The sequence below is a fragment of the Dermacentor albipictus genome, unplaced genomic scaffold (assembly GCF_038994185.2).
Source record: "Dermacentor albipictus isolate Rhodes 1998 colony unplaced genomic scaffold, USDA_Dalb.pri_finalv2 scaffold_17, whole genome shotgun sequence".
Taxonomy (NCBI): Eukaryota; Metazoa; Arthropoda; class Arachnida; order Ixodida; family Ixodidae; genus Dermacentor; species Dermacentor albipictus.
Window position 1 is genome coordinate 6,908,701 of NW_027225571.1, and position 12,579 is coordinate 6,921,279.

General features: G+C 43.4%; 1 long non-coding RNA gene across 1 annotated transcript; it reads left to right on the plus strand.

Annotated features, from left to right (window-relative positions):
* The first annotated feature begins 244 nt into the window (after nucleotides 1–244).
* On the plus strand, nucleotides 245–11,988 carry LOC139051997 (uncharacterized). The gene is made up of 5 exons (XR_011509651.1): nucleotides 245–1,064; nucleotides 1,969–2,074; nucleotides 3,492–3,609; nucleotides 6,000–6,112; nucleotides 11,865–11,988. It is a non-coding gene; the product is annotated as an uncharacterized lncRNA (long non-coding RNA).
* Nucleotides 11,989–12,579: the final 591 nt, after the last annotated feature.

Sequence of the window (12,579 nt, forward strand, 5' to 3'; positions counted from 1 at the left end):
CTCATGCGATCACAGTCACCGGAACCACAGACGGCGAAGTAAACAAACGACGTCATTTCCCTTCATTTCGGACCGAAGTAGTTTCTCAGTTGCGCGAGTCTTCCTTTCGAGCAGGGCGCGACTTGTTCCGGGGACTGTGAGGGCGCTGCGGTCGAGCTCTGCACCAAGTGAGCGGCGCTGCTCTGCTGACATGTGCACGTTACTTGCGAGTGTTTGCGCTTCTTGTGCTGTAGCCGACTTTATTTTCTCATTGCGTGTGCCTTGTAACTGTCCTCGGGCACGTGGCTGGCGGTCGAGGTCTTTTGCGTCCGGTCCAAGTTTTGCGCTCATGGAGACGCCAGTACCGGCGACGTGTGGGTCACCAAGCGTTAACATTGCGTGTGCACTTTGGTTTGTAGGCCCACCTTTTTTTCCATCTCACTTTCTTCGGACGTGCACTCTCAGGTATGGTGTCTGTAGAATATTATACTTCAGCTTAAACAACAACAGAAAGAAATAACGGCTGCTTTATTCAGCGAGCACCATGTAAATGCCGAGTGCCGCGACTAACAACCATAACTGTGCCAGGCTATAGCAGACGACGCTCGGATGCTTGGCGCGGAGGTCGATGGCAGTGCTGCGGTGGCGGGAACGGCAGCGGGCTGCATGGTGCGCATAGCCGAGGAATTGGGGTACTTAAAGAGGACTATAGGCCATAGTTCTATAGGCGTTGTTGCGGCGGGCGGCCGATGTGGTGCTGATCGTTTGATCATATTTACGCGGTGCTTAGAGAACATGTGCTCCTTTTTTGTGTGTGAATTAACGATCACTAAGCCCTGGGGCCTGTGCAACGCTATTAGCTCGCTGTATGTTTCTTGCGGTGCGCCGTTGTTGATTATCGTAGTGCGGTCAATTCGCGCTTCTTTGTCTCGCCGCTCCCGCATCGGGTCACAGTGCACGGAAGAATGTGTTGATAGTTGTGCTATCGCGTGCTGTAGCTCACCGCAATTCAACACTACGCTGGACGGACTGTTGGTGCAGTCGATGCGGCGTGAACGGACACAAAGGAGCGCTCGCCTCAGACGGTAAGTCCGGCGCCTTGCGCATTATGGTTCATGTAGTGTACAGTGCTCACGGAATGAAACGCGTCAATTTAGGGCTTAGTAATGCGCATATATTCGTTTTCACCGGCTGTAGTTCGTGTCACATCGACGTAATTTTGGTGCGTACACGTACATCGGAGTCCTCGTCACCTTTGGTCACCAAATTCCTTGCGACATGACATGGTTCTCTCGCGTACTTTGCACGTTTGCAGGGCTTTACTAAATGCTCCGTGTCGCGTTTCATTCCGTGAGCACTGTACCTTGTCATGCGCAGCAGAAGATTAGTACAGCTACAAGAACAATAACAGTGATTTCCTAATGTTCGTTCGATATCGGAGTGCACATTTAGCAAAAAGTTTCACGAAAATTACCCCGAGGTTAATGTTCTAAGTGCTTCATCTATTGTTTATTTTCTTTTTGTTATGAAGTATGCTAGCGCCGGGTCATCGCTTCGTCTGAACGGGGAAAAAAATTCAAGCAGGAAATGTCACTGCTTCTATACGTAATTTCTCAGCAAGAAATCGCATAGACAATTCTAGAAGTACGTTGATGTGTTGCGCAAATGTTTTCACAGCTAACGTTAACGCGCGACGGCATCCAAATGATCTGACTCGTGAGAAGATTTTAGCTTGGATGCAAACTTTGATGCTTATAGGTTGTCGCCAAGGCAACCTGTATTTCTTGTGTTTAGTGTTGTTTGTTTTCGTGCCTTTGACACGTTGAATAACCGCCTGTGATGTAAGAATGAAATATTTAATTTCTCTAAGCGGATGCAGCTTCATGTAGCTGGCTGTACGAGAGCTTTCCCCAATTTGACGCGATGTTGTCAAATCACAAGTTTGCAGTTTCAGCAGTGATTACAATAAACTGAACATTTATTGTTTAGGGATGTCACAATTTCCTGAGACGGAGGCATCTCTGCACCACATAGGCTGCGGCACTATGCAGCTTGAACAGCACGACAAAGCATCTGATCTGCCTGCTTTGACAAGGTACGTACTAAACGGTCACAGCCATTTATGTGTTCTAGGGTCTGTTCGTGTATTTGGCACCTGTCAACTTTTCTGAGTCTCTCATGCAATTTATAAATTCTTGCTATTCTACAATTTTACTAATGTTCCATTAAGTAATGAGAACGAAGTTTTATTAGTGAAGATGTTCTAAAGCTGCTGAGAAATGGGGTGGCATAGGATTGCGAAAATGCACGTAAAAAATAGTCCTGGCGCTTTGCTTTCTTAATTGCTAGCAATGAAAAATCCCTAATAAAATTAGCAAAGGGACACTTGCTTTAGGTAAGTTCATTAAGATACGTTCCAGAAGCAGGCTAAGTTTGCAGCAACAAAAGCACTGAGAAAAACTCTCTGATCTAAAAACATGTTAGTTTCTGCTTTTCCAAGTGTGCTGCTTGTGTACAGTGTGTCAAGGTAAATAATGGTTAATAATGTATGCATAGAAAAGTGTGGATGCTGAGAGAAAGCTTTAGGAAAGTGCGTGCTGTCTTTCCAACACAGGATTTCTGTCTAGAATTTTTGTAAAATATGAAGTGCACAGGCTGGCAAACAATGTTCAACACTTTTGCTTTAGATTTTAATGTAGCCAGTTCGTTATGTGTCCCTAGTATAGCTTAGCGTCAAGCTTGAAGCTGATCTCTGATGTCACATCAGTTGCAGGATGCAATAACATGGTATCACATACTGCTTGTTACGCATGTCAGTAAACCTGGTGCAGTTGTCACAGGTGAGAGTATAACTGAAAGCTGCGCATTCGTTGCCCTTCTGCACATGATGTGGGATAGAGTTTGAACTATGCTATAGTGGCACCATCTCCCTCACCTTCTCTTCCTCATTATTCTGTCAACTTGCAATAATATGCACAACTTCTAGAGGCTTATTATGGTGTTGTCTGCTGAACTTGGCTGATGTGAATTTCAGTAGTTTGGGGTACCCTCAAAGCTATGCTGTACTTTTCATGCATTTTAAAATGGTCAGTTTGACATATGTGATTGGCTGTGGCATTCTGAGAGAAACAAGGCCTCTTGTGAATAATGCATATATGCATTATCAGCATTTTCTAATACTCTTTCAAGAAGCAGCCTACAGGCTGCTCCCCGAAGAAGTGACCAGCTTTGCTTACGCTACGTGGCAGTCTGGTCCAGTTTACTTAACCTGTCTGCCATCTATGCACGAAAAGGAGGAGAGAAGCGAAAAAAGGGACCTTCGATTTATGTTTTTGCACAGATGGCTCATACATTGCACTTTTCTTATCTCGCATGCTTTGTTAACTCAAAGCTTTCTATGGGCGAATATCAGCATTTCATTCCTATTTATACCTAATAAGAATTACTTAGTTCACAGTGTCACTTTTTATATTATACTTTTGTGAGACTAAGCTCACTTGTTTTAATGCAAGTGTGGCTGGGCCTGCAGAAAGAGTAAGCAGACTACTGTGTTGCTGATCAGTGCTGATCTCCTCGTCCGAGCTGGTCCCACAACATCCAGGCACCACTGTGCTTTGCTTCATTGACAAGGTAATATGATATAGACACCTTGCACCTCAGTATCAGTTTTGAGAAATATGCTAAGACACAAGGGTTGGCCTTGGTGATAAATACACTCGTGTTCTTTTTTTTTTAAGCGTTCTTCTTGCAGTGTTCCTCATGTACATGTTTTCAGAGGATGCTTAAATGCAAACTGCCATGGAACTTGTTTATGCCTTAAAGTAGCACTCTTTCACCAAGAAAAAAGCTTTATTTAATGCACAATTCATAAGAAAGGTGAGGAGGTGACAGGACATAACAGTCTAATAGCCATCCAATTTTACTGCTTGCAGAGCAATATAAAGTGAGAGGTGAAAGGGCAAGAACAGATAAATCGACAATGTATGTTGCTCACACAACTGCGAAAAGAAGCATGGCTACTATGACACTTGTTTTACAATGATAAATAAGCAGTCTTGCTATCTGATAATCCACTGGAGGGCGAGCCAACTCGCAGATTCTCTGTAACACATGTAAGGAAAGGCTCACAAATCTTGCCAGCCCTATGCTCGTAACACATTGCCACAGTTGCATAGTTTTCAAACAAAATAATGCAAGTGAGCTTTGCACCACCAAATGACCTGAGCATTCAGTTGACATGGTTGAAGATCCAGTCATTTATACATTGGCCTGTTTTGTTGACGTGGTGTCTACTGCACGACAGTGGTATTTAATATCCATCAACACCCCTGTGCTCGACGTACTCTTTCTTGCATGCTTTTTTTTCACAGGTAGTGGAAGATTACTTGATTCCAGAACAATTTGGCTTGTTCTGCACATGATAGTGAACTTTCCAGTCTTATATTAAACATGGAATTGGGTAGGAAGATGTGGTATTTTTTATAGTGCCCTTGTGCATTCAGATTGTGCAGAGGCTTCAAGCTTGTATTGACAAAAATTGGGATGAAGCCATAAGAGGAGAATTGTAAAAGTGTAACGAAAGCCTCCTGATAGATATGCTGAGTTGTGCTGCTGTGGACACTTATTGGTTATCCCTACTGGGTAACGCTGTTAAAGTTATGGATGCTTTGACACTGTAGGGCCTACAGGGTGGCTAGCATTACGGAACACATTAAAACAACTGTAGGGATGCATGTTGTGCTATTGTATCATAATTGGCCCACAAAGTGACCACCTTTGCTTACACTATGTGGCAATCTGGTCCAGTTTACTTAACCTGACTGCCATCTATGCATGAGGAGGAGAAGGGACTAAAAAATGAAGGGACCTTTGATTAATGTTCTTGTACAGATGGCCCATACATTGCATTTTTCTTATCTTGCAGGCTTTGTTACTTAAAGCTTTCTACGGGCGAATATCAGCATTTCATACCTAATAAGTATTGCTTTGTTCACAGTGTCACTTTCTATATTTACCGTATTTACTCTCATAATGATCGCACTCACGTAATGATCGCAGCCCTGAATTTTGTCGTCCAAATTCGATTTTTTCTATTTCCTGTGTAATGATTGCACCCCTAACTTGCTGCAGCGATATGTCATGTGCCAAGTCTAGCTATTAATGATCGCGCTTACCATCTGTCGAATGCTACGCGAACAACTCTTCAAGATAAACCAAGTGGTCTGCACGCACCAAACATTTTTAAGCAGATGCTCGTTTTCATTCCTTTCATTACTTTCCGCACTTCAATGACAAAAAAGCTACAACCAAAATTGCCTTTATTATGTGTAGGCTTTGCAATGGTTGTGGTCAACAGCAACAAAAAAGATGCCTTTCGATTCATCTCATCTGCACTCGTGGGCACGCAACAAATCACGAGCGGCAACAATAGTAGCCACGTTTACACTGATACGTTAGAAGTGTACCCTATCCATACGCCGACACTTGTAACACAGCTAAGATATTTGCCCACCCTTAGCACAAACATGCTGTATTAGGATAGTAGTGAAGACAAATGCCGCAGTTTCTGCAGCATGCCCGCCGTGTCTTTCTATGGCACTGGCAGCTAAGCGTGCCCATCTGTTTCTGCGCCCTCATAGTGGACATGGCGACGTTATTGCCACAAACTTACCGATATTAACGACATTATTCATTACTGATATGGAAGAAACTTTCAATGCAAGTAATGTACTCGAGAGGAAAAAAAATCGCGTTCGGCGCATTTGGTGTTTTCAGCTTGCTATGCTGGCCGCCACTTTTGTTTCGGTGTCCCGCACTACATACAGTGGCAGCCACTTATTTCTTGACCTATTGCCATCCCGCAGCAAACGCGGGATGAAAAAAATTCTTTTTGCGGGAAATTTAACCGGCATAATGATCACACACCTGAATTTGTGACCATTTTTTTTTACAAGAAAATGCGATCATTATGCGAGTAAATACAGTACTTTGTGGCACCAAGCTCACTTGTTTTATTGCAGGTGTGGCTGGGCCTGCAGAAAAGCTGTAAGGAGACTGCAGTGTTGCTGATCAGTGCTGATCTCCACGTCCGAGCTGGTCCCACAACATCCAGGCACCACTGTGCTTTCACAAGGTAATATGTTGTGGACACCTTGCACCTCAGTACCAATTTTGAGTTTGACTTGATAAATATTTAAGAAGACACAAGGTTTGGCCTTGGGGATAAATACACTCGTGTTCTTTTTTTGAAGTGCTCTTTCTGCAGTGTTCCTCATGTACATGTTTTCAGAGGATGGTTACACTCCTTAAATGCAAACTCCCTTGGAGCTTGTTTAGGCCTCAAACTAGAACTGTTTCACCAAGAAAAAATCCTCATTTAATGCACAATTCATAAGGAAGGTAAGGAGGTGACAGGCAGTGTCTAACTATCCAGTTTGACTGCTTGCCCAGCAATATCAAGCGAGAAGCGAAAGGGCAATGCTAACAGATAAATCGGCAATGCATGTTGCTTGCACAACTGCGAATGCGACACATGGCATGGCTACTATGAATGCTGATATGACGATAAAAATATTGTAGTTTTTACATTAGCCGGTAAGCTTATTAATATTTTGCACCAGCAAACAACCAGTTTGGTAGCTGTAGTTGTTGCACTGCTTCAGGAGTAAGATATTCTTTTTAATGAAAATTGAGTAGTGCTGCGGTTAGCGAAGCTATTTCTGCCTGTACAATAAATTAGGCATTTTTAAAGAGGCGGCATATAACAATTGTGTTGCTGTGCCACATAATTAGTAAAGTGAGGGGAGGTTTAAGTAAGCAAAAGAGGAAGATTAACCTTGTCGTACAAACAGATCCTTGTCTCAGCTGTCGTCACTGTGATGCAACGGCTCCCTGATAGCTGGGGGGGGGGCTAAAATTAGCCTTAAAAAGCTGACGCAATAATACAAAAAGCCATTGAAGAGTGTGGTTGCACCTATGTTTGACCAGTGCAGTATCGGGAGCAGGGCCAGACAGCAGCTGAAATGTTATGTAATAGAAGCTGGTCATATTGAGTGCTCTAACATGCTAACAAAAACTGTCATTTAGTTTCTATAGTGGTATTAAAGGTGCATTAATCTTTCCTATAAACAATTCTGCACTGGCATCTATGCAGTGTTTTCCATCTGCATATTCCGCAGTGCGGTAGCAAAAAGCTGTGAAATCTGTGTATTCACTTGCATGAGCTGGTTATGCTTCATGAATACTTTGTTTAGCGCAAAACGACACACACAAGACAACAGGACAAGGCGCTACTCTCAACTGACATCATTTTATTGCGTCACTCCTTTATAGACCGCTCAAACCAGAGGAACATGCGCAGTGAGCACAATGCGGTGAAGCCACCACCAACATCCGATCCAAAGAGCGCACTCATGTGACAGAATCCAAAAAACCAAATTCAGTGCTTTACTAGGTTAAGGAAGGCACACTAATGCACTGTGACTCCAGTGACTTAATGAAAAATGCTTCCGATAACTCTCGGGCGGTGGCGTCACGGCTCTTTTTCAAAATCGTGGTATCACGAAACATGGGTTTGCATTTGCATGTTTTACAATGCTGAGCCAAATGGGAACCTGTGCCTGTTGGTATGGATCGCTCATGTTCTCTAAGGCGCTCGTTAACACAGCGGCCTGGCTGCCCTACATACACTTTGCCACATGACAAGGGAATCTTATAAACGACACTGACGCTGCATTGTACAAACTTCACGTGGTTCTTTTCACAATCAGGTTTTTTACTTGTTTTAGAAATACGGCTGCACGACATTGACAGTTTCTGAGGAGCGGAAAACACTACCGGAATTTGGTATTTAGTGGCGACATTCTTTAGATTGTGAGCCACTCTGTGGCAATACGGCACAACTTCAGGCCTCTTCTTTTGTGTGATGCAATTACTTTTGTGCCGCTTCCCTTTCAGTTTCTGAAGCAATACCTCCGAGACTGACGTCACCACCACACTTGGGTAACCAGCAGCCTGCAGCCTATTTAACTGTGCAATGAAACTCATGTTCGCAGAGTGATGACAAGATTGCATTAAGGAAGATTCTAACCACATCAAAGCAATGGCGCGTTTCACAGTCTTTGAGTGCGCAGACGCGTAAGGTAAAAGTTCCTTACGTGCGCGTGGCGAGTACATCTGACAGGCGTGGCCTGTTTGTAAGGATAGCTGCAAATCTAAGAACTGGAGTTTACCGTCCCTAGATAGCTCATGTGTGAAAGTTAAACCTTTGCCATTGTCATTGAAAAGTGTTAAAATATCAGCTACCGTCACGGAGCATTCGTTGTTAGTCTGTTTTATCACAACAAGAAAATCGTCAACGTATCTAACAATTTGAACCGAGTCATTGTTTAAGGCACTCTTAAGAGCGCGGTCGACAAAAGATAAAAAAATATTACAAAGAGCAGGCGCCACACATGAACCAATACACACACCATATTTCTGGATAAAAAGGTTATTTTCGAACAGGATAAAAGTTGCACTTAAATAAAATTCAAGAAGGGACATGAAACTTTCCGAAGATAACCCGGTGGCATTGCAAAAATCTACCTCGCCACTTTCTTCGATGCACATCATCACACTGCGAAATAGCTCATCATGCGGTATAGAATCGTAAAGATCTTCGACGTCAACAGAAAAAATGCTGGCTAATGAATGGTTGTCTTCCAGAAAGGAAACAACATCGAAAGAATCCTTTATGCCATAAGGATCGTCAATAGTTAAATGATTAAACTGTTTTTGCAAAAAGCGGCTAACCAAAACCTGCCAACAGTTGTTTTCACTGACTATTGTACGGAAAGGCACATCCGGTTTGTGCGTTTTTGCAGTGAAAAAACCTCTAAAGCAAGTAGCTTACATTGTTTTACATCTTTCACAATCTTGGTGAGGCCTATGACACAGACACACAAATATCAGGGCCCACTGATATTTGTCTCCTGATCCTGCTGTTCTGGTCAGTCACATAGCTTTTGCTGTGTGCCGTGCAAGGATGCTTACGTTCTGCATGAAGAATGGACATGTTCCTCAAGATGTGGCAAGTCTCTTCGGGAACGTCAGGCCTTCCGTCGGTCACGTGCGGCGAATGTGTCGGATTCTTCGTTCTGAAATTTGGGGGCAGGTACGCCTTCTGTACGACTGGTTGAGAGCTGTGTGCTACTCGCGCGATGCACCTATTGTGGCCTAGAAGAAGTTTCGTTTCTACAGACTTCTATCAACTTGGACTACAGAATTCTGGTGGACACAGCTGCTGCTACTCCTCCGGTCCAGACTACCGTGCAGAAAGGAAAAAACGCAACCGGTCACCGCTGGTTTCCAGGTACTCGGTGACGTCAGGCTTCCTGACGAAGTTGCTGCATTGCTAAAGAATGGGCCGAAGTACAGCACGGAACCAAGAATTCCTGCACATGAGCTACTGGCTTTGAACAGGCGCATCGCAAGGAAAGCAGAACTAGAGGACCAGGAGCGGTGCCTCCTCGATAGGGTGGACAACCTTCGTAGGACCGACACTGGGAGCGCGCCACCTTCGACAGCTGTGATCAAAAGGACAGTATCTTTCTTTAGAGACAATGAACTGCGGCTGTTACTGAGTGACAAAGAGGGCGGGTTTGTGATAGCTCCGTCTGCTGTCTTCAACAAAAAAGCCATTGAGGCTGTCAACAAACACTTCATTCTGGCAAATGAGAAAGCTCAGAAGGTAAAACGCAAAGCCATTTCTTTGTTGGAAAATATAGGCCTCACCAAGATTGTGAAAGATGGTAAACAATGTAAGGTACTTGCTTTAGATGTTTTTTTTTCACTGCAAGAACACAGAAACCGGATGTGCCTTTCCGTACAATAGTCAGTGAAAACAACTATTGGCAGGTTTTGGTTAGCCGCTTTTTGCAAAAACAGTTGAAGCATTTAACTATTGATGATCCTTATGGCATAAAGGATTCTTTCGATGTTGTTTCCTTTCTGGAAGACAACCATTCAGTAGCCGACATTTTTTCTGTTGTCGAAGATCTTTACTATTCAATACCGCATGATGAGCTATTTCGCAGTGTGATGACGTGCATCGAAGAAAGTGGCGAGGTAGATTTTTGCAATGCCACCGGGTTGTCTTCAGAAGGTTTCATGTCCCTTCTTGAATTTTATTTAAATGTAACTTTTATCCTGTTCGAAAATAACCTTTTTATCCAGAAAAATGGTGTGTATTGGTTCATGTGTGGCGCCTGCTCTTTGTAATATTTTTTTATCTTTTGTCGACCGCACTCTTAAGAGTGCCTTAAACAATGACTCGGTTCAAATTGTTAGATATGTTGACGATTTTCTTGTTGTGATAAAACAGACTAACAACGAATGCTCCGTGACGGTAGCTGATATTTTAACACTTTTCAATGACAATGGCAAAGGTTTAACTTTCACCCATGAGCTATCTAGGGACGGTAAACTCCAGTTTTTAGATTTGCAGCTATCCTTACAAACAGGCCACGCCTGTCAGATGTACTCGCCACGCGCACGTAAGGAACTTTTACCTTACGCGTCTGCGCACTCAAAGACTGTGAAACGCGCCATTGCTTTGATGTGTTTAGAATCTTCCTTAATGCAATCTTGTCATCACTCTGCGAACATGAGTTTCATTGCACAGTTAAATAGGCTGCAGACTGCTGGTTACCCAAGTGTGGTGGTAACATCAGTCTCGGAAGTATTGCTTCAGAAACTGAAAGGGAAGCGGCACAAAAGTAACTGCATCACACAAAAGAAGAGGCCTGAAGTTGTGCCGTATTGCCACAGAGTGGCTCACAATCTAAAGAATGTCGCCACTAAATACCAAATTCCGGTAGTGTTTTCCGCTCCTCAGAAACTGTCAATGTCGTGCTGCCGTATTTCTAAAATAAGTAAAAAACCCGATTGTGAAAAGAACTATGTGAAGTTTGTAGAATGCAGCGTCGGTGTCGTTTATATAAGATTCCCTTGTCATGTGGCAAAGTGTATGTAGGGCAGTCAGGCCACTGTGTTAACGAGCGCCTTAGAGAACATAAGCCATACATGATCCATAGCAACAGGCAAAGGTTCCCATTTGGCTCAGCATTGTAAAACGTCCAAATGCAAACCCATGTTTTCTGATACCACGATCTTGAAAAAGAGCCGTGACACCACCGCCCGAGAGTTATCGGAAGCATATTTCATTAAGTCATTGGAGTCGCAGTGCAGTAGTGTGCTTTCCTTAACTTTGTACAGCGCTGAATTTGGTTTTTTGGATTCTGTCGCATGAGTGCGCTCTTTGGATCGGATGTTGTTGGTGGCTCCACCGCATGGTGCTCACTGCGCATGTTCCTTTGGTTTGAGCGGTCTATAAAGGAGTGACGCAATAAAATGCTGCCAGTTCAGAGTAGCGCCTTGTCCTGTCGTCTTTGTGTGTGTCGTTTCGCGCTAAACGAAGTATTCATGGATTCGCACTAACTAGCCCGCCAACGCATTGTGCTGGTTATACTTGTTCATTTAATGTAAAATACTTGTGGAAAAGTATTAGACTATTTCAGTGGTCTTGTATTGCAATTCTGCAGCCATTTCTATTCTTTGTGAAACATGAACATTTAACAGAGACGAGAACAAGACAATGCGAGGACGAGCACTTGCTTTCAACTGCTGTGGTTAATCTTGAAATATCAATTTACGTAGGTAGAAAACTCATAAGCCTCCGTGTTCTCTTTTTCCTGTTTCTCTGTGAGATGTTCACGCTTTACACACAATATCATGCAAGAACCAGCCAAATCAGTTATGCAGTGGAGCTACCTATTGTGCATGTCAGTTCCAATGGCTTGTTGTAATCTAACAGGGCCGGCTGCTTTGTTTACATTTTTGTGCAGATGCATACGAGCACTTTTTCAAAAACGCCGAACACTGTGGATACGGAGGCAAGGAGGCTGAAGGACCTGAACAAGCACCTGGCCACGATGCTTCGGAATACAAAATAAAGATGGTTTGTGTTAATTGTGTGCCCTAAAAAGTGTCCTCTTTGTCTCTGAGCTGGCACACCGGCCGACTCACGTGATCGAAATTAATCGCTGCAATGTTGGCAGAATGTGTTACTGTGTGGAACTTCACCAAAAATATTGCATGAACAAAAGAACTCATTCAACACAAATGCAAACACTTGTAGAATGCAGCTAAACAAGAATGGTGTCATTTTGCATAGCTGAATGACAACATTTTCATGTAGCATACACAAACGAGAACGATATCGTTTCGTATCGCCGTGCGAGAACTATCTCGTCAAGCACAGCTATGCGAGAATAATCTCGTTTAATATACCCACACGAGAACGATCTCGTTCATTGACGATGTCCACTCGTACACATGTGATGTACGACGTCGTCGAGTCTACGGAGCAATAATAGCGTACAGAAGTTCTCGTGAAATTCTCATACATATTTTTTCAATAGGGTAGCTACATGTGTATCTTGTTCATATCGAGCTTCCACCTTAACTCTGAAAATTCAGAGCTATGGCTGATTCCTTGCCATAATTTACTGTACAATGTCGTTTTAAAGGGACCCTTAAACAATTATGACGATCTTGTAC